Here is a 26489-nt window from a genome sequence, read left to right on the forward strand (position 1 = left end):
TGGACAAGCACAAGTCCAGTGGACTGGATGCACTGCATCCAAGGGTGCAAAAGGAGTTGGCAGATGTGTTTGCAGAATCATTGGCCATTATTTTTGAAAACTCATGGCGATCGGGGGAGGTCCCAGACGACTGGAAAAAGGCTAATGTCGTGCCCATCTTTAAAAAAGGGAAGAAGGAGAATCCAAGGAACTACAGGCCAGTCAGCCTCACCTCAGTCCCTGGAAAAATCATGAAGCAGGTCCTCAAGGAATCAATTCTGAAGCACTTAGAGGACAGGAAAGTGAACAGGCACAGACAACATGGATTCACCAAGGGCAAGTCATGCCTAACGAACCTAATTGCCTTCTATGATGAGATAACTGGTTCTGTGGATGAGGGGAAAGCAGTGGATGTGTTATTCCTTGACAATAGCAAAACTTTTGATACGGTCTCCCACAGTATTCTTGCCAGCAAGTTGACGAAGTATGGGCTGGATGAATGGACTATAAGGTGGATAGAAAGCTGGCTAGATCATCGGGCTCAATGGGTAGTGATCAATGGCTCCTTGTCTAGTTGGCAGCCGGGATCAAGGTGGATTGCCCCACGGGTCGGTCCTGGGGCCGGTTTTGTTCAATATCTTCATTAATGATCTGGAGGGTGGCGTGGATTGCACCCTCAGCAAGTTTTCAGATGACACTAAAACTGGGAGGGAGTGGTAGATATGCTGGAGGGTAGGGATAGGATACAGAGGGACCTAGACAAATGAGAGGATTGGGCCAAAAGAAATCTGATGAGGTTCAACAAGGACAAGTGCAGAGTCCTGCACTTAGGATGGAAGAATCCCATGCACCAGACTAGGGACCAAGTGGCTAGGCAGATTAGGGACTAAGTGGCTAGGCAGCAGTTCTGCAGAAAAGGACCTAGGGGTTACAGTGGATGAGAAGCTGGATATGAGTCAGCAGTGTGCCCTTGTTGCCAAGAAGGCTAACGGCATTTTGGGCTGTATAAGTAAGAGCATTGCCAGCAGATCAAGGGACGTGATCATTCCCCTCTATTCGACATTGGTGAGGCTTCATCTGGAGTACTGTGTCCAGTTTTGGTCCCCACACTACAAGAAGGATGTGGAAAAATTGGAAAGAGTCCAGCGGAGGGCAACAAAAATAATTAAGGGGCTGGAACACATGACTTATGAGGAGAGGCTGAGGGAACTGGGATTGTTTAGTCTGCAGAAGAGAAGAATGAGGGGGGATCTGATAGCTGCTTTCAACTACCTGAGAGGATGGATCTAGACTGTTCTCAGTGGTAGCAGATGACAGAACGAGGAGTAATGGTCTCAAGTTGCAGCAGGGGAGGTTTAGGTTGGATGTTCTAGGGGCACAAAGGCTTAGGTTTAGGCTTCTAGGGGCACAAAGCTCTACAGATATAGAGCAGGTTGCACAGAGGAGCCAAGAGACCAGTGAAGAAGCTTGGCAACATGTGACCTCCAGAAGAGGTAAGCGGAATGTCCGGGTTCCAGTAACACAGACACAGGTAACTAACCGCTTTCATGTTCTCTCCACAGGTATCGTTGCGGAGAGTGGACCAGATGATATGTCTGGGGCGAGAAAGCAGAAGGAGACTCCGCTGGTTGGAAGGCATGAGATGCGCTGTCCTGAGGTTGGGGGTTCCACGACCACCACCCCCAAGAGGAGAAGGCGGGTGGTGGTGGTCGGGGACTCTCTCCTCCGGGGGACTGAGTCATCTATCTGCCGCCCTGACCGGGAAAACCGAGAAGTCTGCTGCTTGCCAGGGGCTAAGATTCGTGATGTGACGGAGAGACTGCCGAGACTCATCAAGCCCTCGGATCGCTACCCCTTCCTGCTTCTCCACGTGGGCACCAATGATACTGCCAAGAATGACCTTGAGCGGATCACTGCGGACTATGTGGCTCTAGGAAGAAGAATAAAGGAGTTGGAGGCGCAAGTGGTGTTCTCGTCCATCCTCCCCGTGGAAGGAAAAGGCCTAGGTAGGGAGCGTCGAATCGTGGAAGTCAATGAATGGCTACGCAGATGGTGTCGGAGAGAAGGCTTTGGGTTCTTTGACCATGGGATGGTGTTCCATGAAGGAGGAGTGCTGGGTAGAGACGGGCTCCATCTTACGAAGAGAGGGAAGAGCATCTTTGCTAGCAGGCTGGCTAACCTAGTGAGGAGGGCTTTAAACTAGGTTCACCGGGGGAAGGAGACCAAAGCCCTGAGGTAAGTGGGAAAGCGGGATACCGGGAGGAAGCACAGGCAGGAATGTCTGTGAGGGGAGGGCTCCTGCCTCATACTGGCAATGAGGGGCGATCAACAGGTTATCTCAAGTGCTTATATACAAATGCACAAAGCCTTGGAAACAAGCAGGGAGAACTGGAGGTCCTGGTGATGTCAAGGAACTATGACGTGATCGGAATAACAGAGACTTGGTGGGATAACTCATATGACTGGAGTACTGTCATGGATGGTTATAAACTGTTCAGGAAGGACAGGCAGGGCAGAAAAGGTGGGGGAGTAGCACTGTATGTAAGGGAGCAGTATGACTGCTCAGAGCTCCGGTACGAAACTGCAGAAAAACCTGAGTGTCTCTGGATTAAGTTTAGAAGTGTGTGCAACAAGAGTGATGTAGTGGTGGGAGTCTGCTATAGACCACCGGACCAGGGGGATGAGGTGGATGAGGCTTTCTTCCGGCAGCTCACGGAAGCTACTAGATCGCATGCCCTGATTCTCATGGGTGACTTTAATTTTCCTGATATCTGCTGGGGGAGCAATACAGCGGTGCATAGACAATCCAGGAAGTTTTTGGAAAGCGTAGGGGACAATTTCCTGGCGCAAGTGCTAGAGGAGCCAACTAGGGGGGGTGCTTTTCTTGACCTGCTGCTCACAAACCGGGTAGAATTAGTGGGGGAAGCAAAAGTGGATGGGAATCTGGGAGGCAGTGACCATGAGTTGGTTGAGTTCAGGATCCTGACGCAGGGAACAAAGGTAAGCAGCAGGATACGGACCCTGGACTTCAGGAAAGCAGACTTCGACTCCCTCAGGGAACGGATGGCCAGGATCCCCTGGGGGACTAACTTGAAGGGGAAAGGAGTCCAGGAGAGCTGGCTGTATTTCAAGGAATCCCTGTTGAGGTTACAGGGACAAACCATCCCGATGAGTCGAAAGAATAGTAAATATGGCAGGCGACCAACTTGGCTTAATGGTGAAATCCTAGCAGATCTTAAACATAAAAAAGAAGCTTACAAGAAGTGGAAGGTTGGACATATGACCAGGGAAGAGTATAAAAATATTGCTCGGGCATGTAGGAATGTTATCAGGAGGGCCAAATCGCACCTGGAGCTGCAGCTAGCCAGAGATGTCAAGAGTAACAAGAAGGGTTTCTTCAGGTATGTTGGCAACAAGAAGAAAGCCAAGGAATGTGTGGGCCCCTTACTGAATGAGGGAGGCAACCTAGTGACAGAGGATGTGGAAAAAGCTAATGTACTCAATGCTTTTTTTGCCTCTGTTTTGACTAACAAGGTTAGCTCCCAGACTGCTGCGCTGGGCATCACAAAATGCGGAAGAGATGGCCAGCCCTCTGTGGAGATAGAGGCGGTTAGGGACTATTTAGAAAAGCTGGACGTGCACAAGTCCATGGGGCCGGACGAGTTGCATCCGAGAGTGCTGAAGGAATTGGCGGCTGTGATTGCAGAGCCACTGGCCATTATCTTTGAAAACTCGTGGCGAACCGGGGAAGTCCCGGATGACTGGAAAAAGGCTAATGTAGTGCCAATCTTTAAAAAAGGGAAGAAGGAAGATCCTGGGAACTACAGGCCAGTCAGCCTCACCTCAGTCCCTGGAAAAATCATGGAGCAGGTCCTCAAAGAATCAATCCTGAAGCACTTGCATGAGAGGAAAGTGATCAGGAACAGCCAGCATGGATTCACCAAGGGAAGGTCATGCCTGACTAATCTAATCGCCTTTTATGATGAGATTACTGGTTCTGTGGATGAAGGGAAAGCAGTGGATGTATTGTTTCTTGACTTTAGCAAAGCTTTTGACACGGTCTCCCATAGTATTCTTGTCAGCAAGTTAAGGAAGTATGGGCTGGATGAATGCACTATAAGGTGGGTAGAAAGCTGGCTAAATTGTCGGGCTCAACGGGTAGTGATCAATGGCTCCATGTCTAGTTGGCAGCCGGTATCAAGTGGAGTGCCCCAAGGGTCGGTCCTGGGGCCGGTTTTATTCAATATCTTCATAAATGATCTGGAGGATGGTGTGGATTGCACTCTCAGCAAATTTGCGGATGATACTAAACTGGGAGGAGTGGTAGATACGCTGGAGGGGAGGGATAGGATACAGAAGGACCTAGACCAATTGGAAGATTGGGCCAAAAGGAATCTGATGAGGTTCAATAAGGATAAGTGCAGGGTCCTGCACTTAGGACGGAAGAACCCAATGCACAGCTACAGACTAGGGACCGAATGGCTAGGCAGCAGTTCTGCAGAAAAGGACCTAGGGGTGACAGTGGACGAGAAGGTGGATATGAGTCAGCAGTGTGCCCTTGTTGCCAAGAAGGCCAATGGCATTTTGGGATGTATAAGTAGGGGCATAGCGAGCAGATCGAGGGACGTGATCGTTCCCCTCTATTCGACATTGGTGAGGCCTCATCTGGAGTACTGTGTCCAGTTTTGGGCCCCACACTTCAAGAAGGATGTGGATAAATTGGAGAGAGTCCAGCGAAGGGCAACAAAAATGATTAGGGGACTGGAACACATGACTTATGAGGAGAGGCTGAGGGAGCTGGGATTGTTTAGCCTGCAGAAGAGAAGAATGAGGGGGGATTTGATAGCTGCTTTCAACTACCTGAAAGGGGGTTCCAAAGAGGATGGCTCTAGACTGTTCTCAATGGTAGCAGATGACAGAACGAGGAGTAATGGTCTCAAGTTGCAGTGGGGGAGGTTTAGATTGGATATTAGGAAAAACTTTTTCACTAAGAGGGTGGTGAAACACTGGAATGCGTTACCTAGGGAGGTGGTAGAATCTCCTTCCTTAGAGGTTTTTAAGGTCAGGCTTGACAAAGCCCTGGCTGGGATGATTTAACTGGGAATTGGTCCTGCTTTGAGCAGGGGGTTGGACTAGATGACCTTCTGGGGTCCCTTCCAACCCTGATATTCTATGATTCTATGATTCTATGATTCTATGTTTGCAGGGGTGAAAGTGAGCCGGCAGGGGCCGGTACTGTGTACTGGTAAGAACCGCACCGGCCCATACCCAGCCCACATTAAAGCGTTTCCGCGGCAGCGCTTTAATGTCCCTGCCCCTTTTGCCTCCCCTGTCGGTGCCCTGCTGGTAGGGTCTGTACTGGTCAGGCCATCGACGGAGAGGGGGGAAGGGGCAGCAACGTTAAAGTGCTGCCCTGGCAAAGGACCGTCCTTAAAGCGCTGCCACAGCAGTGCTTTAATGTCCCTGCCCCTTCCCCCTGTCGGCGGCCCCGCTGGTTGGGTCCGTCCCAGCAGGGCCGCCAACAGGGGAGACAAAAGGGGCAGGGACATTGAAGCGCTGCCGCAGCAGCGATTTAAGGACGGTCCTTTACCGCCGCCGCGCTTTTATGTTGCTGCGCCCTCCCGTCGGCGGGGCCGCGGCAAAGGACCCTGCAGCGCTTTAACGTTCCTGCCCCTTTTGGCCCCCCCGGCCGCCGACAAAGGGAGCAGCTGCCCTGGGGCCGGCGATTTAAAAGGGCCCGGGGCTCCAGACACCACTGCTGCTACGGCGGCAGCGGCATCCGGAGCCCTAGGCCCTTTAAATCAACACAGGAGCCCGGGGCGGCGCGGGCCAGCCAAACTGGAAGGGCTGGCTGGGGGACGCTGACTCCCCCAGGCCCGCCCCTTCTACCCGAGTCCCCGCCCCTTCTGGAGGCCGGAGCTGTCCCACCCCTACCGGTAAGTGGCCTCAGTTACTTTCATCCCTGGATGTTAGGAAAAGCTTTTTCACTAGGAGGGTGGTAAAGTACTGGAATGCGTTACCTAGGGAGGTGGTGGAATCTCCTTCCTTTGAGGTTTTCAAGGTCAGGCTTGACAAAGCCCTGGCTGGGATGATTTAGTTGGGGATTGGTCCTGCTTTGAGCAGGGGGTTGGACTAGATGACCTCCTGAGGTCCCTTCCAACCCTGATATTCTATGATCTGCAAATTTTGCCACCTCACTGTTTACCTCTTTTTACAGATCATTTATGATTATGTTGAATAGGACTGTCCCAGTACAGACCCCTGGGGGACACTACTATTTACCTCTCTCCATTTTGAAAACTGACCATTTATTCCTACTCTTTGTTTCCTATCTTTTAACCAGTTACTGATCCATGAGAGGACCTTCCCTGACTTTGCTTAAAAGCCTTGTCAAAGGCTTTCTGAAAATCTAAGTACACTATATCCACTGAATCACCCTTGTCCACATGCTTATTGACCCCTTCAAAGAATTCTAGTAGATTGGTGAGGTATGATTTCCCTTTATAAAAATCATGTTGATTCTTCCCCAACAAATCGTGTTCATCTGTGTGTCTGATAACTCTGTTCTTTACTATAGTTTCAAGCAATTTGCCTGGTACTGAAGTTAGGCTTGTACTGGCCTGTAATTGCCATGATCTCCTCTGGAGTCTTTTTTAAAAATTGGCATCTCATTAGCTATACTCCAGTCATCTGGTACAGAAGCTGATTTAAATGATAGGTTACATATCACAGTTAGTACTTCTGCAATTTCACATTTGAGTTCCTTCAGAACTCTTGGGTGAATACCATCTGGTCCTAGTGACTTATTACTGTTTAACTGTGTACATGCTATATTACATAGAGTTTATGTGGATGCATTTATCATAACGAAACTATCCTTCTCTGAATATATTGTCTGAACTCTGTTTTGTGGTCTCTTTTTATTTTAATTTTTTAGAAGTGCCTACTAACCAGAAAGCATTTTGGAGTAGCATTTCTATTTACTTCTAGCTAGAAGATATTTTAGTTCAGGAAGAACTGCCACTACTTCTTTTATCAGGCACCTTTGGATAAATATAAATTTCAGTTGCCATGCGAACACGGACTCACTCATTTGATTCCAGTAAAACAAATAAAAAAATTAGTGACACTGCCTTGTAAAATATAATAACAATACAACAACAAAGCTGCAGGTCTTGCCAATCACAGTGGATTTTACAATTCAACCCTTACTTAGTATAAATTTTCTGTCAGTGTTTATTTAAGGTTCAACTGCTTCTTTTCAACAGAATTATGACTACTGTAAAATAGCCAAAATATTCAGGAGCTTGAAAATGTAAATTCAATGCATGGGTGAATTCCTTCAGTCAGTTTGTTTACCATATAAGTCATTATCAGGCTCATTTTCATCATGTTCATTTGCCATCAACCTCACACTCTCTCCTCACACCAGATTCTCTTTATGTTTTTTTTTCCAGGATTTTATAGTAGCAATGGTTAGTAGGAAAAAATTAAATTAAAAAAACCACAATACTTTAAGGTTGAAAAAATACAAGATGTACCTGAAATTTGCTGCACTTGGTGTGCAGTTGTTCCCCATCAACTTTGATTTTCAGAACTGAAACAATGTTTAACTTCACAATGTCAGGATAAATAGGAAAACTGATGTATCAAAGCTTCAAAGACAGATCAGGGAAAGAAGTAACTCTTCCTGATAGCAAGTTGATAGCAGGATAAAGAAACAGCCCACAGAGTTGCTACTTGTCTGGAAATGACGTCCTACTAAAACTCTATTGTGATATCCCCATGCTTTTAGCTGATAAATTATTATTAGAACACTAATCACTCATCCTTTCCTACGTGAAGATATGCTGTTACTGAAGTGCTGCAGTTTTATTACATCATAGTTTCAGAAAGTTCAGCATGCCTAAAAAAAGAAAAAATGGCCTGTCAATGGCCCTACAACTGCCTTCCAAGAGGTTGAGTGTTAGCAGTTACAAGGTTGGTAACCCATGAAAAAATATTTTGCTATAGCCTGATAGTTGTCATAGTCAAGCACTGTACCTGGGGTGGGGAGGGGTGGGACCAATTTTTTTTTTCTGAAAGCGCTGTCTTATGCACCTCCGTAGCCAAATAATAATATATGTGAGCGAAATTCAAAGTCTAAAATGAGACAAAGGTGATTTCTGATACACTCTGAGCCCTCACCTGAACGGCTGTGGGTCATGGTCCCTTAGTTGCTCTCCGCTATACCTTATAGGCACATGCATGCTAACTCTACAACCAGTCTCTGTCCAGTTAAACAGCTTCACTCGCCTTCCGGAAAGCCCTGTCTCAAAGAATTAGCCTTCTGCATAAATCCATTGGTTCACATTATGAGCATCGCAAACGCAACCCCCCCCCCCCCCGATTCTGTCTACCAGCGACTTCTGAACCACCTCGTCGTCGTCACAAAACTGTTTCCCTTCCGTTTTTTTCATATACTCAGTTATCCTGCAGGTGTCAGACTTCACTTGCAATAATCCAAACGATGGCACTTTCTACAATGTCAACAATTAAACTGATTGCGATTAAAAAAAAAAAGCCACGTTTGTTATGTAAAGCGGGGGGAAGAGGGGGGAACCTAAATGTTGCTTAATGCTACGTCCAAGAGGGTACAAAACCCCTGTAGTCACCGCGTGCTTTTATTTGGGCAAAAGTTGGTTAATTCCAGTAATTGGTGGCGTCTCTTAAGAGGAACAACAATAAAACCAAAGCGTCAAGAAGAAAATATTCCAAAATGGGTGAGAACTTACTTGGTTTATATGCATGCGTTGCTATCCAGCGTTTTTACTTCAACTGTTATCAGGGCACATTTCAATTCCATTTATAAATTAAATCCATTTAGGATGGTTTTGGTTTTTTTGCAGTCGCCCACCTCATCCACTTTTCCCCATTTCTATGTTATTCTCTTCATCTTTCAGACACTCTCCCCCGATTCAGGTGGTCTTCAACACTTCCACCCAAGGAGACAGCGCCTGTAGCTTCGCTTTAGTGCAACAGATGAGTGGCAAATTCCTCCCGGGCTGTTTATTGTGGTGTCTCATTACTCTTCCTGGGAATCCCATACCGACTGGAAAAAGTAACAGTCCCTTCCCATGCAATGTTTCCCGTTGGAAGAGAAACTGCGAGGCATGAACATCAGAGGGAAAAGAACACAAATAAGCTGAACTTGATGCTTTCCTGCCCAGGAGATCCGCTCTCCGGTATTAAGACACCTCTGCCACAGGAGAGATACCTCTCACAGGAGATCACCCCTTGGACTGTCTTCGCGCTGGTTTCTTCTGTCAGCTTTCCCGCACGATCATTTCTTTCTGTCTTTCCCTCCTTGGTGTGTGGCGGAGCTGCTTCTCCTACGGACTTTTTTTCTTTTGGTCTGGTGGGGAGGCACCGTAAATACCTAAAAGCGCCGCCTGCAGGATAATCAGGGGATCATACTGAAATCCCCACCGAGGAGCAAAGCCAGCTTTCTGCAGGCTTCGTTCCAATGGCACACAGGGTGCAGGTGGCCTCTTGCAGCCTCTCAGCCACCCTCCGCCTAGAGGCATTCCTCGCCAGTTTGGCGTGACCCTTTCCTTTCTTTTGAAAATGTTTTAGGCTGATTTTTTTATTATTATTATTTTCTATAAAAACGTCCAGGAGTGAAGTCAGGCGTGAACAGCCAACAATCAATGTCCTTACACCTTTCAGCTGTGCGCCAAGAAGAGCGAAAAGGACTGGTTAAAAAAAATAAAGCACAGAAACAGCGACTGAAAAGAAACCCTTCTGTGACAGCTGAATGGACAAAGCCCTGAGATGCACAACGAAAACACAACAGCAAACAATCGTTTGGTTCTCTGCGCCCCCCGAAAAACAAGGGTCGGTGCAGCAGTATCAAACTCTACAATATTTGCACTCAGTATTATGCATTCGTATACCATACAGTATAAAGGTGAGCCAATCATCCCCAGCTGCAGTAACATCGCACCTTGCAGAAGTGTAAGATTGTTTCAACCGCTGCTTTCTTTTGAGAAGCAAGAAACCTCTGGAATAGTTTCTCTCTTAGCGGTAGCTAGCTAGCTGCCTTCCTGCTGTGTGTGTAGAATTACCCCGCTGCGGACCTTCTTGACCCGTTACCATTTCAATGGAAGTGCGTGTGATAAACTTCAGCTGAAAGTGGGGCTGTTCTCTTTTAATGCAAGAACTGTCACTTTTCCCGCGAAACTCAGATACCAGAGAAAATCACATAAAGAAAAGGAGGACTTGTGGCACCTTAGAGACTAACAAATTTATTTGAGCATAAGCTTTCGTGAGCTACAGCTCACTTCATCGGATGCATTCAGTGGAAAATACAGTGGGGAGATTTATATACACAGAGAACATGAAACAATGGGTGTTACCATACACACTGTAACCAGAGTGATCACTTAAGATGAGCTACTACCAGCAAAAGGGGGGGGGGGGGAGAGAAAACCTTTTGTAGTGATAATTAAGGTGGGCCATTTCCAGCAGTTGGCAAGAACAGGGTGGGGAGGATAAACATGGGGAAATAGTTTTACTTTGTGTAATGGCCCATCCACTCCCAGTCTCTATTTAAGCCTAAATTAATTATATACAGTTTGCAAATTAATCAGAGCTCCTAGACCAGGGAAAACGGGATTAGTCACCATTTCCCTACATCTTTAATCAAAATGAGGACAATACCTATAACACCAAGTTAAACCCCTTAGGAATAAGACAATGTGCAGAAGGAAGGAGTCCACGTGCTTAAGTCTGGGTTTGGGTCCTGAGGAGAACAGTGTGCACTGCTGTACTCTACAGGGGGAAAGGAACACAGGCAGACGAGTGTCAGTTACATAGTTACATTGCTTAACTTAGCTTGTGCCCTCAGACTCAATCATCCTCCTAGCCTGCCTGCTTAAAATCAAATCCCAGCTGATTCTGAACTCCTGCTCAACTTGCAGAAAGAACTTCTACTGTAGCCAGTACAGCGATTAAGGTGAGGAAATTGCCACACTTCCACAGTAAACAAATAATAAAAAAGCCTGCCTTTGCATAAAATATATACAATATTTCCTCTCTGTTTTTCAAGCAGACCTAGAATTAGCACCACAAACCCTACATGAAGTCTTGGTGTTTCATTCTGCGTTAGCTCATCCATTTAGAAACGCAGTTTGTTTGTTTTTCAAAGCTCACAACCATGTGTGTTCTAACATTGCTAAAGTCTTAAAGGGAAAGGCCAACTAGCCAGCCAACACTTCTTGGAAGTATTAAAACAGCATGATGACATAAAGCAGTGCCTGGGCACAGCCATGCTGCAGAAGCTATTCATCAGGAGCGTTATGTCAAAGACTGGGGTCAATTTGTATTTATAAAAAAAATCAGTTGTGTTTTGCTTCACCAATAACTAGCTGAAAACACTTAAATGCACGTTGACCCATTCTTTTTGCAGACTGCAGATCCCTGGAGATACAACTTTCTGAAAGTCCCTTCTAGGGCTAACGGGGGAGTTGCATGCGGGCACTTTACAGATGGTGCAATGCATTGCCTAGAATAAACTAAAACCCAATGTCATGGCAATAGGGGCATAGCTCAGCGCTGACCTGGGACCCCCTCCGCGTCCTTTTGGATGCATCAGGCACTTGATCTCCAATAACCTGACAGCTCTCTGGACTGACCAGGCAAAGGGAGAGACAGATGTGGGTGGAGTTAAGACAGGTCCTGTTACTCCCCATTCAGAACCATGAGAGCAAAGAGCTGGTCTGGTCAGGACTCCAACCTAACTCAACCCTGCAGACACAGCTCCGGATGGCCGCCACCAGCGGGGAGGTGACAGTCCCAGGCACTTAGTCCAGTCCAGTGGTGTGCACAAGCTGGTGATGGCAAATAGGCTAAGCCAACAAATGTAGGGATGCACGCTCACTGCCAGGCACTGTGCCACAGAAACAGAGGGCTGCCTGGCTATGCTCAGGGCCTCACTTCCTCCATTGTCTTCCTGCCCAGTGTTCAGTATGGTGCTGGCAGAGGTCGTGCCCTGATAGCCACTCATCCTGCTTGCATCTCAGGGCTCTCTCGAATCCTATGGGGACTCCCAGTGTGGGAGGCCAGCCTCTGGCGATGAGATACACAACTGCAGATTATCACATTGAAAATAGAGAAAGGAGGGGATTGCAACATTTTTTTTAAAGGGGGTGGGATTTTGTTGAAAACAAACATCAATGAGCAGCGTTATTAATGGCTGCAGTTTGCACACGCTCTCCAGCCCCTAGGATGCCAGCACAGACAAGGGAAATGATGGTGATTTCATGCAACATCAAATGTTGACCAAACCTAGATCTAGTTGACACAGTGATAAAAATCCCTATGCAGCTCTACTCTGCCACTTCCACCAGGCTAGCATCATGCATTGGCGCTAGACCACTGGTGAGGGAATTGCTAAAATTCTCAGTGGAGAAGTAGGCAGTGGGGGTCTTATCATGCAAAGAATAGGGCCCCTGGGAAGTTGTATGAAGCAGCAGGCAATGCAGAAACACAGCAGTGGACCTCTGCCTCATCCTTCACCTAATATGCTAACTGGACTGATGAGGTCAAGGTATATTGGTCCAAATTCAGCCATGCCAATAAGCAGGTCTAATTCCTCTGAGGCCAATCAAGTTGCGCCTGCTTACGTCCAGGCTGAATTCAACACATTACTTCCTAACTATATAAATTACATTTGGGAGAAAGATAGCAGTGCAAAGACAGTCTGAGATGAAGCGTGGAGGGAAAATCATGCCACTGGACTGGAGTAGAAGTGCTAACTTAGAATGGACATCAGGGCATCACCATGTCAGAGCAGGTCCAGGTGATACAGTGGTAAAAATGCCTGCACACATTGTACATTTGTGCTTCAGTCTTTCCTAGCACTGGGGGTGCTGCACGGGACTAGACCAAAGGTAGGAATACGGCTTCAAATTCTTCATGTAGAGAAGGCCATTGCCTTCAGAGGTAGTTACTCTTTACTTGCAGGAGGGGAATAGGACCTTTTTTAAAATCCATGTTCCCATATTTTATCTTAAAAGAGAGAGAATTCTGTTTTGCACATATGAAAGGTCTTTAATTTATCACTTTCAAAGAGACCTTTAATGATCAGTATTCCCTTGTCTTTGCATGTGTATCAAAGTGAGATTTCCTATTTCCAGGGATGAACTGAACCATGTGGGGAGTTTTTTAAGCCAGTACAGATGTGCTTTAACAATTTTTGGCATTTTCCATATCATAACCTCTTATCAATCCCCTGTGCATCTCGCCAGTGATTACCATTTGCAAAGAAGTTAATTTTCAGGATAAAATCCTGCTGGTCTTATTCCTATGGGAATTTCCACTGAAATGCAAGGAATTGCTCCTTTGATTAAGGTCAGCAGGATTTGGCCCTTTTTGTCTTTACACATCTAAATGAAGCTGTGCTATTTCTAGCATATGTCTAGGTGCCAGTTTTATCATTAGTGGTAATCAATATGGCACACAAAGCAGAGTTATAGGGAAGACACTGAGAGGCCAGTGTATATGCTGAGGCAATACAATTTGTGGGGTAGCAGCCTAGCTGGGCCTGCATTCCTAAGCCCACAATGTTACAAGAAATCAGGTCCCTCTTGAACCCTGACCCTCCTTCTCAAGTTCCACTCCTCAGGATAAAATCTCCTCAAAACACATTAATATGTTAGCTGCTGATCACTTCTGATACTCCTGGTCTTATCGGATTTTATGTATTTGAAATACCATCCAAGCTGCTTATTTTTTCTGGTGCCTGAAATATGTGTAACTAACACCGGATGTATCACTGGTTTTGTTTCCTGGACTCATAAACAGGCAGAAACCAGAGTTTAGTGAAAGTTTGCATTTGTGTAAAATCTGAGAATACCAAAGCACTTAATATTAATTAATTCAGCCTCCCAACAGCACTGGAAGGCAGGTAAGAATTAATGGAGCAGATCTTTACAGATGTAAAGCACCAGAGCTCTATCAAGGGAATCAGTGAAGCTGCATCAGTTTACACTCACTGAGGAGATGGTCCATTATCTTTATATGACAGATGGGGAAACTGAGGGATAGAAAAAGTTAACCCATGACTTGCCTAATTTCAGGTGGGAAGTCCTTCACATAGCCAAGAATAGAATGCAGGTCTAATTCCGATTCCTGTGCTTTAATGTCAGGATCATCCTAGCCCTTTGTATTAATAAAGACATTTCTTATAGGAGAGATGAAATTTAAAAGGGATATAATGTGAAATTCTCCCTAAAATGGAGATTTATTACATAATAAAATGCATTAAAAAGGAATTTGCAACACTTATTTAAAATAATCTCTCTAACCAATTCAGTATAAATGCATTTTACATTTTCATTGGTAAGCCATAAAGGAGGAAGTTTTCCTCAGGTGTTTGCTGTTTCCATACAATTTAAAATATACAGATAGATCTATTACTATTATGCAAAATAATACAAAATGCAAAATACTATGAAATACAATACTTATCTCTAATTGCAGTGCAGAGCTTTTCTATCTTTATTTCGGAGGCTAAATGATTGCACAGAATAGAGATTAGCATTTCTGCTCTTTATTAGTCTAATTTCTGAAATTCATAACAAGTTAATTCCATTAGTTCTATTGTTACCTGCCAGGCATTTCCACCAACCATAGTCCTTTTTGCGTGGGGTAAATTGCTCTAGCCAACCCACATCAGGCCTTCCATATTATTAACGCTCTCTCTTCCACGCAGTGTACTGTATTGCCATTTCTGTGCTTAAATGCAGATTAGGGCTCAAAACCAAAGCCTTTAAAATTGCATACCTGTGAAAAGGTCCTTTTTAGTGAATGAATAGAGACCATGGAGCAGGATTTGTCAGTGTTAGGGGAGTGCTTTTATTATACATATGGAAGGACTTTTCTAAATAACATTATTTGAAAACGGTTTGGAAACATTTCACATCCTCTTACAGGTCATGGCACTGCCTGACTTGGCTCCCTCTGTGGTTGCCCCAGGATTGTCAGGCTCTTCGAAGGAGAGGACTTTTGTGTGTTATGTTCTCAGGGGGTTTAGTTCTGTGGGCTGAACCTGGGGTTAAGCTGCTATTTAGTTTTATTTTTTTAACTTGACAGGGCACCGAGCTCAGGATAGAAGCCCTTTTTATAATTGTAGAAATCCAAATAATAAGATTAATATTCAGGAACCAATGAGAATCAAGACATTGTTTTTTCACTGAATCCAAACTAGGTCAAAACGGTGAGCCTCGGTGGAAGTCTGTTGCCATCAAAGTGGTTCTGAATAGTGGAGTCCAGACACTTAGCATCTAAACATACCTGCAGTCATAAATTATTGAGCAACCATCCTCACTCCATGACAAAGCCCTAAGAGTATGTCTACATTGCAATAAAACACCTGAGGCTGGCCCATGTCAGCTAACTTGAGCTCACAAGGCTTGGACTGCAGGGCTATAAAATTGCAGTGTAGACATTTGGACTCACTCTGGAACCTGGGCTCTCACATCTTCTCCTGTTGCAGGGTCCCAGAGCCCAGGCTCTAGCCCAAGCCCGAAATTGGACATCTACATTGCAGTTTTATAGCCTTGCAACCTGAGCCCCACAAGGCTGACTCAGCTGTCTGGTGTTTTATTGCTATGTAGACATACCCTTAATGGCTCAGGACTTGGCTGCCTCTCTCCCTGTGCCATGCTGCTGTAGCTGAGATCCCCGACGATTCCCCAGCTGTAGTGCTCCTTAATACAAATGAGAAGGAGCTACCCGTAGGGTGTTCTGTGTAATGAATCACTGTCTTTAGAACTCACTTCCTTTTTCCTCCTCCTCCTCTCCCTCAGTTCACTGGTGTCCAGGTCTGTTAAACTTCTGGGTGTGCTACAAATTACTTGGCTTTTGGAGAAATTGAGGTTGATTTTTCTCCTGTTAGCTAGTGATACTTGTGTGTTAAAGTGCAATGATCCTTACAGAAGCTCATTGTACCCATAGGCGCCAACTCCATTGGTGTTCTGGGACTGGAGCACCCACCAGCAGCTCCCCACCTCAACTCACCTCCTCTCTGCCTCCGCCTCCTCCCCTGAGCGCACCGCGTCCCTGCTTCTCCCTGTAGCTCCCAGTGCTTGAGGCAACAAAACAGAAGGCAGGAAAAGAACAGAAAGGAGCCCAGTTTTCCAGAGAAGGATGGGACATGACCCCAAGCAGTAATATTCTCCCCTCCCTCTAATGTGGAAGCCCCTCTATGTCATCTCAGTGCATTGGGGACCCGTGGTTTAATGTGTATGTGTATGGGGTGGCAATTAGGGTTGTGTTAGCTCATTTTTTCCTCTTTTAATCTAAGTTAATTTTTGGGCTACATTTTCAGAGTGGCTTCCTAAATTCGTTCCCAAAATGGAATGCCTGCCTTTTCATGTCTTTATATGTGTTCAGTTTTGAATAACCAAGTTTTTGTGTTTCTAAAAGGTGGGATTTATATGTGCAGCCAAGATTTATGAATGAACCAACTTGCACTCTCAAATATTGCTTGCATGAAGAGATTTGAGGATTTTCAGTATATACAACTCGGGAACAGAAATATAGACTCTGATGCTGCAAACTGTGGCCGACCAGGGTGGCTCTTTTCACAAGTGCCAGGTTGTATCAATGTCACTGGGATTCAGGCATGTCTACACTACAATAAAAGACCCACAGCACAGCTGTGGCTGACCCAGGTCAGTGGACTCAGGTTGGCAGTTCTTGGGCTGCAGGGCTAGAAAGTGTAGATGTTTGGGCTCAGACTGGAGCTCAGGCTCTGAGACCCCACGATGGGGGTAGTTCTCAAAGCCTGGGAGTCCAAGCTGGAATGTCTATACACTGCTATTTTTAGGCCTGCAAACTCGAGTCAGCTGTCCCGGGCTCTGGGGCTCTGGGCCGGGTTTTTTTTATTGCAACGTAGACATGGGCACAGAAATCCACTTGCGTGGATCAGCTTGCAATATCAGGACATTAAATGTTCCTTTTGACAATTTGATTCTTAATATTTAATTGGCAGTTAATTTGTTGAAACAACACGCGCATTTTTACACACCTATATCTGAAGCAATGCTAGAAACTGTTTTGTCTTCAAATCTTGTACTATTTGTAATGAAAGTGAAAGGCAATTTTCACAGGAGGGAAAAATCAACATAGGGATTTGTTTTTTGATTGGGGCTAATAAATTTGAAAATGTGTAATATGTTTCCGTATGTTAGTAGAATATTTTCTGCAGCTGGCAAGATAATATTTCACTCTTGACTAACTTTGAGACATTTTGCAAAATGTTCTGCCTTTTCAGAAGAAGGATGATCATGTGGATGGGATACTAGACTATGAAAAATTAGGGCCTGAAATCTGGGTTCTATTCCCAGCTTGCTATATACTTCTTGTGTGACCACAGACAAGTCACTCAACTTCTCTGTACCTTATCAGGAAAATTGAGATAATACTTCTCTGCCTCATAGGAGTGCTGAGAGAGGCTATATTCACTCTGTTTATAAGGCCCTCAGATACTATGGTGGTAAGTATAATAACAATACCTATACATAAAGGGAATTTTCTCACTCAGATTTGGTGTGATTTGCCTGTAAGTATGGACAATTACCACAGTAATGATTGCATTTCTGAGGACAGTAGTTAATCTCAATATATATAGATTTCTTCATGCACATAAAGAGTTAACAGTTGTACATTGCTATAAGGGATCCCTGATAGTCCATCCTGTTATTCATGTGGAGATGCAAATGGTGATACCCCAAGAGCCATGTTTAATAGGTAGCTTTTTTAAATGCAAGTCTTTTGACAGCAGTAGGAAATGAGGAGGCTGTGAGGAAGATATTAATGGAGATTTAAAAGACCAAAATTGCTTTCAAATAGCAATTGTGGAGTAATATCCTTTGCGTGTTCTTTTTCATTTGTTTATCATTGGATAGAAATGATCCAAACAGAACCCAGTCATTTTATTAATAATAGTTATTACTTCAGAATACCACAGGTAGCTTTGTGAAATTTTCACAGTACAACAGCAAATAATCTCTTTGATTTTAATATGTTTAAGACATTATTTAACCTTTTTTTGTATTTTATGCTGAAGAGATACTGAGCTCTACTACACCATGTCAGATCTCCTACACCAGGAAAATAAAATAACATGTTCCCCAAATTTTCAGGCCAATGCACAATGAGTAATCTTAAAGAGGTTATTTCCACTTATCTGAATTTAGAATACTAATATGTCTCCTATGTAATATTAGTATACATTGCATAGAGAGGAGAGGGAAAGAGAGCAGGGGGAGAAAGCCTGCAGCGAAGATGGTTATATTCTATCAATTGTCAGATACATGGTTTCTAAGTAGCACATTTTCCGTGGTATTATTCTCAATGAAAGACCGATAGATGGTGCTGTGGAGACAATTTGCAATCATTGTACATATGTGTAACAAGCCACATCATTCTGTTACTACACATCTGCATGACAAAGGAAGGAGACTTGTGAACAATTCACTGTTTCTACTGTCAGACACACACACACCATTAACCCCTATTTATCAAAAACTCCCACACAACTCTTAGAAAGAGAGATTCATTAATGTAACCCAAGATATGTTTTCTTGCTCAAGGGTGCCTTGTAAATACTTCTGTCATTATACAGTATTCTGTTTTTCATTATACTGACCATACAATTTCCAAATAATTCATTCTTACTCTAATTTCCATCAGTTTCCCCAGTATCTGTCCAGGGGCTAAATTCTCTTCCCATTTAAGTAAATGACACTTCTGCTAATAATTTCAATGGAAACAGGATCAAGGCCCCAAGTTTGTCCCTTGCTAGTATCTAACCAGTCACCCCAAATATCCCATCAGTGTTTAGTAGCATTTTCTCATAAACAGCTCTTCTATTTCTAATACCAGTCCTCTGACGGTCTGATTCCACCGGATATTAACTTGTGGGTCCCTGCACTCCTGCAGAACCCTACTGAAGTGAAGCATAAAGGGTCTAATTGCATAGTCCTCCTTGCAGAATCAGGGCTTATGCTTCCCTGTCATTTCATCAGTCCCACACTTCCCCAGAAGTGCTTTATACAGTCCTCCAGGCTGTCGTTTAACCATTTCCTGCCATAAAGATGCTGCTTGGTAAAGCTAGAAGTGGAATTCAATGTCTCTCACAATTCCTCCTGCCTTATCATTCCTGTCATAACTGCTGCTCTGCTTGTTCTTCCAGCACTCGGTGCCACCGGGTGTTGCTGATAAACCTGAAGCAAGTAATGGCAGGGAGAGGCGCATTTGTGTTTATATTGGATAATAATGGTTTTCTCTCACTGTGATTTTATTTCAGTTTTTCTGTTTAATAACTTATGTCAATACCAAGGGCTAGATCTTCTCATTTGTATGCAGGCAATAGTCTGAGGAAGTGGGGCCTACAGAAGATCCAGTCTGGAGCCGGTCTTTGGGCAATCTAACAAGTACAGCTGGCCTATAGTAGGCTGCCTGATTGGCTACATAGCCTGATTGGTTGGAAGAGTCAACAGACCAGCTCTTAAGCCCAGCAGCAGTAGCAGGGTGGCTGCTCAAAAGCTTTTTCATGACTGAGATAGCCCCGGCCTTGCCCTGCTCCAGGTAACTGAGTCCTGACTGTTGGCTCTGATTTCTGACATTGGCTCTGACCTCTGCCTGTAAGCATAGGGTGCAACTGCTCACACCCTGATCACTGGCAGATGGGCTGTATGGAGATGCACCAACTCCAGAGAAGCCAGGGGTAACACTGTGCCTCAGGAATACAAATAACTCACAGGTAGCACTGAATAGGAGAGGAGAGATGTATTTTGTACAAACCCTGTACTGAGTGCAGAACACAGTGCAGCCAGCCAGCTCTACCGGCTCCCTGCCTCTCCCAATGCAGTTTTCCTGGGTACATCTGGTGTGCAGCCCTGTTCTTGGTGGAGCACAAAAACAATGATGAGGCAATGTACGGCATCTGTGTGTTTGGGGTGGAGCTGGGGAGGATGATGGGAGGAAATGCCTGCTTCATTCTACTCCTCTGTGACTGCAGCATGGCTAAGAACAATCTCATCCTGAATGTGGCACTTCTTATGTTATCACTTCCTGTTTCTTTAATGTAAAGAGTCTATCGATCTCGTGTTTCTTTTCTCCCTGGTGACTGCCCATTCCTCCCTGTGAAATGAACCCTGTGCTTGATTTTCTTGATGATTTAGGCACAGATTTCCCCCCCCCCAAAAAGAATGCAGCTCCCATTCAGAAGCTTAAACAAAAGGGCCAAATGTTCCAAAGGGCTCAGCCCTTAGGAGCTCCCATAGAGAGCCATAAGAGCTGATGGGAGCTGAGCATTTGGTAATATCTGGCCCTTATTGTCTGATGTTTGATTTGTTCTTCAAATGGTACTAAATTTTGGAAATCATCTGAGATATAAGCAGGAAACCATAAAGATGTGCTCTCTACTTGTGTGAGCTATGAAGACAGTCGGTGAATACGTGTTTTCTTCTGGGTTGACAGCAAATATATTTCTGTAAATTTAAAGTGACTGAATGACAAATACAAATATTTTAGAAATAGAAAAGGTCTCTATAGAGAGAAAATTAATCTACAAAGAGAGAAAATGCTGTATGACTCATGGGAGCTCAGTAATTAGAATAAGTGATTTTTCTATGTCTAAAGCAATTTTGAGGGTTTTGGCAAACTACTCATCATTCTTAATGCCAATAATAAAACCTGAAATTCTTGAAAGTCATAGTAATTATGGGTTATTTGCACAGATGCAATTACACAAGAGAAGAAATATTTTCCCCACCCACAATGCTCCCTAAGCACAGAGAGGAAAACTTACAGTAAGTCATTAAGGGATGCATTGTGCCTTTAATGAACAGCCCAGTGTGGGGTGGTGGTAGGGAAGTGAGCTGCCCCAAGGGAAGCTTCCTGAGGCATTATATCTGAGGCAGAGATGCTATTGAATGCCAGTGGGCATTCATTGCTATGGTTTTGGGGCATTCATGTTCTCGGCCAGTTCTATCCTCTTTGCCTTGTCCCCAGGCCTCAAGGAGACCCTGGTCTATGAATTTGCAGTAGAGGGAATCTTGGTCCAGCTTACCTGTCTGAGCCTCAGCCTTCCCCCACGCTGATCTGCAGTCTCCCTCTGGGCACAATTTTGATTCTGCCACTATTAATCAGATTGGAATAGATCCCTAGCTGTTGCAAATCCCTAGTGGTGCTGTTATAACTTACACCGGGTACGGATCTAGCCCACTGAGTAGTTCTTACTTTGACTCATCCTATTGATTTCTGTGGGGTTATTCATGGAATAGGATGCTAGTCAACAGGTGTAACGTTGGAAAATTTTGGCCTTAACCTCTGCTTCAGTTTACCTGAAAAACTGGTTATGAAATACTCATTTGCTTCAAGGCATGTGGTCAGTGAAGCTGGATGAATGCTTCATATACATAGCCAGGATTATTTATTCTCATATTTAAGTGTGTGCGCCTGAGTTTCTTGAATATTCTGGCAAACATGGATAGGCAGGGATTTTCACAGAAATTGTGATTACAGAATATTTATGAAACAATATTCAAAACGAACTGCTCAGAAATGAGCTGGGAGCCTAGAGTTATTTTGATAAAGCATTCAGCAAATCATTTGGAATGGTGACTACATTCTGAAAATATCAGTCTGTTTGCAGACAATTCACAAAAGCAAGCATGCAGTTGTCATAAAATTTATTTGTCATAAAATATTGCCCAGTTCTAGCTCTGAGGCCTTATTAATTGTGACTGCAGAGTTTTCAGAGCATTGGATGAAAGGTACTACACACAGTCAGTGAAGTAGCATTGACAGAGGGGACCTAGAAAGAGTTAATACAGATCTGTGCTATATTTATTCAATTGGGATTGGTCCATGGATACTCCCCTGTTCTGTCCTGTCCCAGGCTTTGAGACTCTTAAATCTAAGAGTGCTCCTCCTTCAATAATGCCACAGATCTTGGCTTCAGAGCTGTAGTAAACCATTTGTCAGAGCTCTGAATTCTGCCAGCTAAGACCATGTCGGCATGCTTACCTGAATCCTGCTTCTATGCATTTTCCACCACAAATTGCTCCCCAAGTCATTTAGGTCCAGATTCACAAAGGTATTTAGGCAGTGGAGTCCCATTTTTAGGTGCCACTGAACCACAAAATACCCATTTGGGTTTGGCTGCTACCTAACCCTGAAGGGTGCTACACTCATTAGGCACCTACATTTCTGCTGTAAAAGTTCCCTAGGTGCCCATGTTTCTGCTTCTGAGCATGTGCACTGGTGCCTCTCTCTCACCTAAGTCCCACTGTATCCACTAGTGGGGAAAGATAGGCAGAGGACTGCCTGTTTCACCCAGCTACCTGATCTGGTAGGTGTGCTCAGAAACCACCTAACTCCACATAGAACAGCTGGGGAGGTGGTGGGGCAGGAATGCCACTTTTAGCCCAGTGGTTAGGATACTCAGCTGGGATGTCAGAGACCCCCCAGTTGAAACCCCCCTGCTGCCAGTTGAAGAGAAGGGATATGAACAGGGATCTCCCACCTGTCAGGTGAGTGCCTTAACCACTGGACTATAGAATAATTCTCTCTGCCCCAGTTACAAATTATTCAATTGGTTAATAATAGGTGAGAAACCCCTATCAGAATATCCCATAGCCAAGTGGCTAAGGCACTTACCTGAGATGTAGTAGATCCCTTCTCAAATTCCCCCTCTGCCTGATGTGAAGGGACTCAAACTAAGAGCCTCCCACATGAATAGCTTAATACTGGGCTAAACATTACAAGAGAGAACATTATAAGGCCTCCCCCTGCCTTAGCACCCCCCACTCCACCGTGGGCTGTTTTGCCGAACACTATCTCATGAGAAAGTGCTAAGGTGCCCAAACTGCCTGAGAGCTGTAGATCACAAGCAGAAATAGGTGCCTCCCTTCAGCCTGGATTTAGGCACCTATCTCAGGCTAAGAGCTTAAATCAAGAAGAATCCAGTCAAACAATGATTATTAGTGGTGACAAGGTGCCATTTGTCACTTATAGAGATCAATGCCACTTATAGAGATCAATGCTGCTAATATCAATATTGCCTGTGGAGAAGCTCCCCTTTTTTCTCAGGGAGAGCTTGATATCTCTGTGGGTCAGATCTAAGAATTTCTTACAGTGCTAGCAATTATAATTCTTCTCCCTCTACCCTTCCCCTCAGGCTGAACAGATAGTTTCAAGGGGTAATGCTAGACTAAAAACAGCAGCTAAAATAAAAGCAAAATTAAAAACAGCAGCTAAAATAAAATAAAATATAGGATCATGGATGACTGTTTTACTAGACATATGAGGTGAAATCCAGCTCTTCTTTAAGTCAATGGGAGTTTTACCATTGACCTCAATGAGGGCAGGATTTCACCCTTGATGGAAGAAGATACCTGTAATTAGGAGTACACATGCTGTCATGCCAGACACGTTACAGAAACCCATAGATTTTTTTGTAATTCCTGTTTTCAAATCCAACAAGTGTTGGATGCTGAGCTGTCCTTAGACACTTACTCTGATGTATATGGAGGTAAAGGAAGCTTTTATATTCAAAAGAAATAGAGAATATAGTCCACAATCTTAGTTATTTTTCTAGTCCCACCATTACAGTGTACAAAACATTGTAACAAATACCTGGAAGGAATAGCTAGTAATCAGTGATACAGAGGATGTCTCAGGGCAAACCCTCTGGGATGACACATAGGCAACCTGGCAGGGAAAATTAATCCCTAGAGCTGTCCAAAGCAGTGATACCCACTCCAGCAAATAACAGATTTAGAAGGAAAAAAATAAGTTACTTCAGCAATAGCATCTAGAAATGAGAATGTGTAAAGCCTTAATAGTCCTAGTAATGGTAACATTCAATGAGAGTTAAATGAGTTTGCATTAAAAAAAAAAAGAAATCAATGTTTTATCAGGCTTCCCAAAAGTAAGGTTTATTTTCCTCTGGAAATAAAGCAGATCCTGTTTTAGCTCAGAAACCATGTAAACAAGCTATAAATAAATCAATGAGCAGGATTAAGTATAAAGAAAATGACATGCTGACCCTGCTAATATTAAAAATGAAGTTATGTTTGAACTTCCCTTTAACTCCTCAGAACTGGAAGATCCTGGACCAAAAAGCCAAAACTTTTCTTTCTAACATTTAACTCCAAGTGTTCAGTGAAGGAGATGGACATATTGGAGGCATCAGCTTTAATTTATTCATTATCTGTATTACTGTAATGCCTAGGGGCCCAAGCCCTGGACCAGGACCCCACTGGGGTAGGAGCTGTACAAACAGAACAAAAAGATGGTCCCTGTCTTCCTTGAAATATTGAAGTCACTGAAAAATAAAAGCTTACACCATGGCCTGATATTTTTTTCTGTTAATTTTGTTAACCCTTTGCCTTTCTAACTGCACTTATTTTACTTACAGTATTTTTGGTACACTGTAGATTCTGGATTATTGTTTGGCCATTCTTGAAAGAAAATGATACATTTCAAGAAGAACTGAGGTCTTAAAATGGTATATAAAAGGCACTGTATAAACGAAAGCGATGATTGAAATACCAGTTTTTAAAAGCTTTCAAAGGCTCTGTGTACACTATGAGCAATGGATGTGATCCCTCTGTTCATGTACACGGTCACAGTACCTTCATGAGAGAATGCGTGTAGCCATGGTACCGGGGGCAGCAGCAGCAAAGGCACAGCTGAGCCATGCCAAGTACACCCCCACCTGAAAATGGTGGGTGTGTATTCTGCATTGCCGAGCTGCCGCTGCCCACGCTACTGTGGGCACACTGCTGTTTACACACATGCCAGCTCCCCTCAGCAACCACCACTATGTGTTCATATGGAGGAGCCACAGTCCTCGCACAGTCCTCCCCGCCAGACCGTAGCCAGAGACATTGCAACTCCTGGCTTCATAAAAGCAATGTTATAGCAGTATATTGATGGCTAATATGTAATACATTTGATATTAAAAATATATAGGCTCCTTTGAAAACCATAGCCTAAGAATTAGGAACTCAGCTCCCATTGATTTTTCAGTGAGTTGGGCACCTAGCCCCTCAAGTGTTGAATTGTTTAGTCAATTGCTTGATCACACTTTGGTTTGCTATGAAATATGCTCAAGAGACCAAATAGCCACTATCACTCAGGTTCATTGCTAAAAGTCAATAATAATACAGGGGAAAAAGGTTCAGTACGATACCGGTTTATGGAAGGCCGACTCATGGAGCATTATTAAATTTATCTTACACAGAAGGTATCCTTCCAAAGTTACATATTTCAGCTAAGAATATTTATAGGGTGATTTAATAAATTACAAAACTCTATGCATCATTAAAATCCAACCCATCAGTTTGTACCAGTTCCTTAACTTGTTGTTCTCTACCTTCCTTTTAGATACTGGCATTCCAGGTAGTGGCCCATGAAGGTAACTCCACAACTAGTACAGGGGCAGAATATTAACATATTTTGCCTCTGACAATTTTTCTATTTTCTAATGTTAAAGGTAACTTCAGCTTTCCAAAGTGAGATACTTAACATAAGTGAACAGGGTTATAGAAAGATATAGGCCAATTCAGTGAATGTAACAGCTAGAAATATGAATGTATGTGTGTATGTAATGTTATGTTGATATTGTGAGCTTAACCCAAATTAATATATTGCGGGTGCATACATATTGATGATGTGATTTTATATTATATATATATGCCCAGTATATTGGTCAACACAGTGAGATCAAAATTGATTTTCACAGAACCACTAAAAAGTACGTTTGTGAGTTAGGGACCATGACCCAGATTCAGATTGAATTCAGTGGGAGTTAGGCACTTTAATAGCTCTGAGGACCCGGCCAGACCGGGCGAGGTGGTTGAAGAAGGCAGTGCCTCGGGGAAGAAGCCACAGAGCTACGGCCCTATACCAGGGCCAAGAAAGTACTTGGAGGGTACACCCCAGAAAGGGGAAAGGGCGTGTGCAGCTTGGCCAGAGGGCTCAGCTGCTGAAGACCAGCCGAGAGAATCACCATCCGGGGGGGGGGGGGGGTGAGAGACGGGTGCCACCCCATTGGAAGAACAAACAAACAAACAAAGAAGCAGGCTCACACCCAACCAACCAAAGGGGGCTGCCCCATGAAAAGACTGTGATTGCAGGCACTATCAGCCAGAGAAAAGGGGGCACCCACAAGAGGTAGGTGCTGATGCCGTTACATTACTGTACCAGAAGTGGGATCTTCGGACCGACCCTGTCTAAAGGGGGCCAGGTCTGAATTAACTGTTTTACTAGGGCATGTTTTTAACTGTTTTACTGCAAGCTTTTAACTGTTTTATTGCAAGAGACCAGAGGCCGAAGAAGGGCCAAAGCCAGCGGCAGCAACAAAACAGTGAAGCCAGAGGCAGAGGCGGAGGCAAAAGCAAATGAAGATAGAGGCAGAAGCCAAGGGAGGGCCAGAACCAGAGGCA

General features: G+C 44.3%; 1 protein-coding gene across 1 annotated transcript in view; it reads right to left on the bottom strand.

Annotated features, from left to right (window-relative positions):
• TRPC4 (transient receptor potential cation channel subfamily C member 4) overlaps positions 1–9318 on the bottom strand; it is a 210162-nt gene extending 200844 nt beyond the window's left edge. Inside the window, exon 1 of the mRNA XM_084617453.1 lies at positions 8754–9318. The gene's annotated coding sequence lies outside the window, so the exon portion shown is untranslated. The remainder of the gene's footprint in view (positions 1–8753) is intronic.
• Between the last annotated feature and the right edge of the window lie 17171 nt (positions 9319–26489).

The sequence above is a fragment of the Lepidochelys olivacea genome (assembly GCF_965140295.1).
Source record: "Lepidochelys olivacea isolate rLepOli2 genome assembly, chromosome: 1".
In the NCBI taxonomy this organism is placed as follows: domain Eukaryota; kingdom Metazoa; phylum Chordata; order Testudines; family Cheloniidae; genus Lepidochelys; species Lepidochelys olivacea.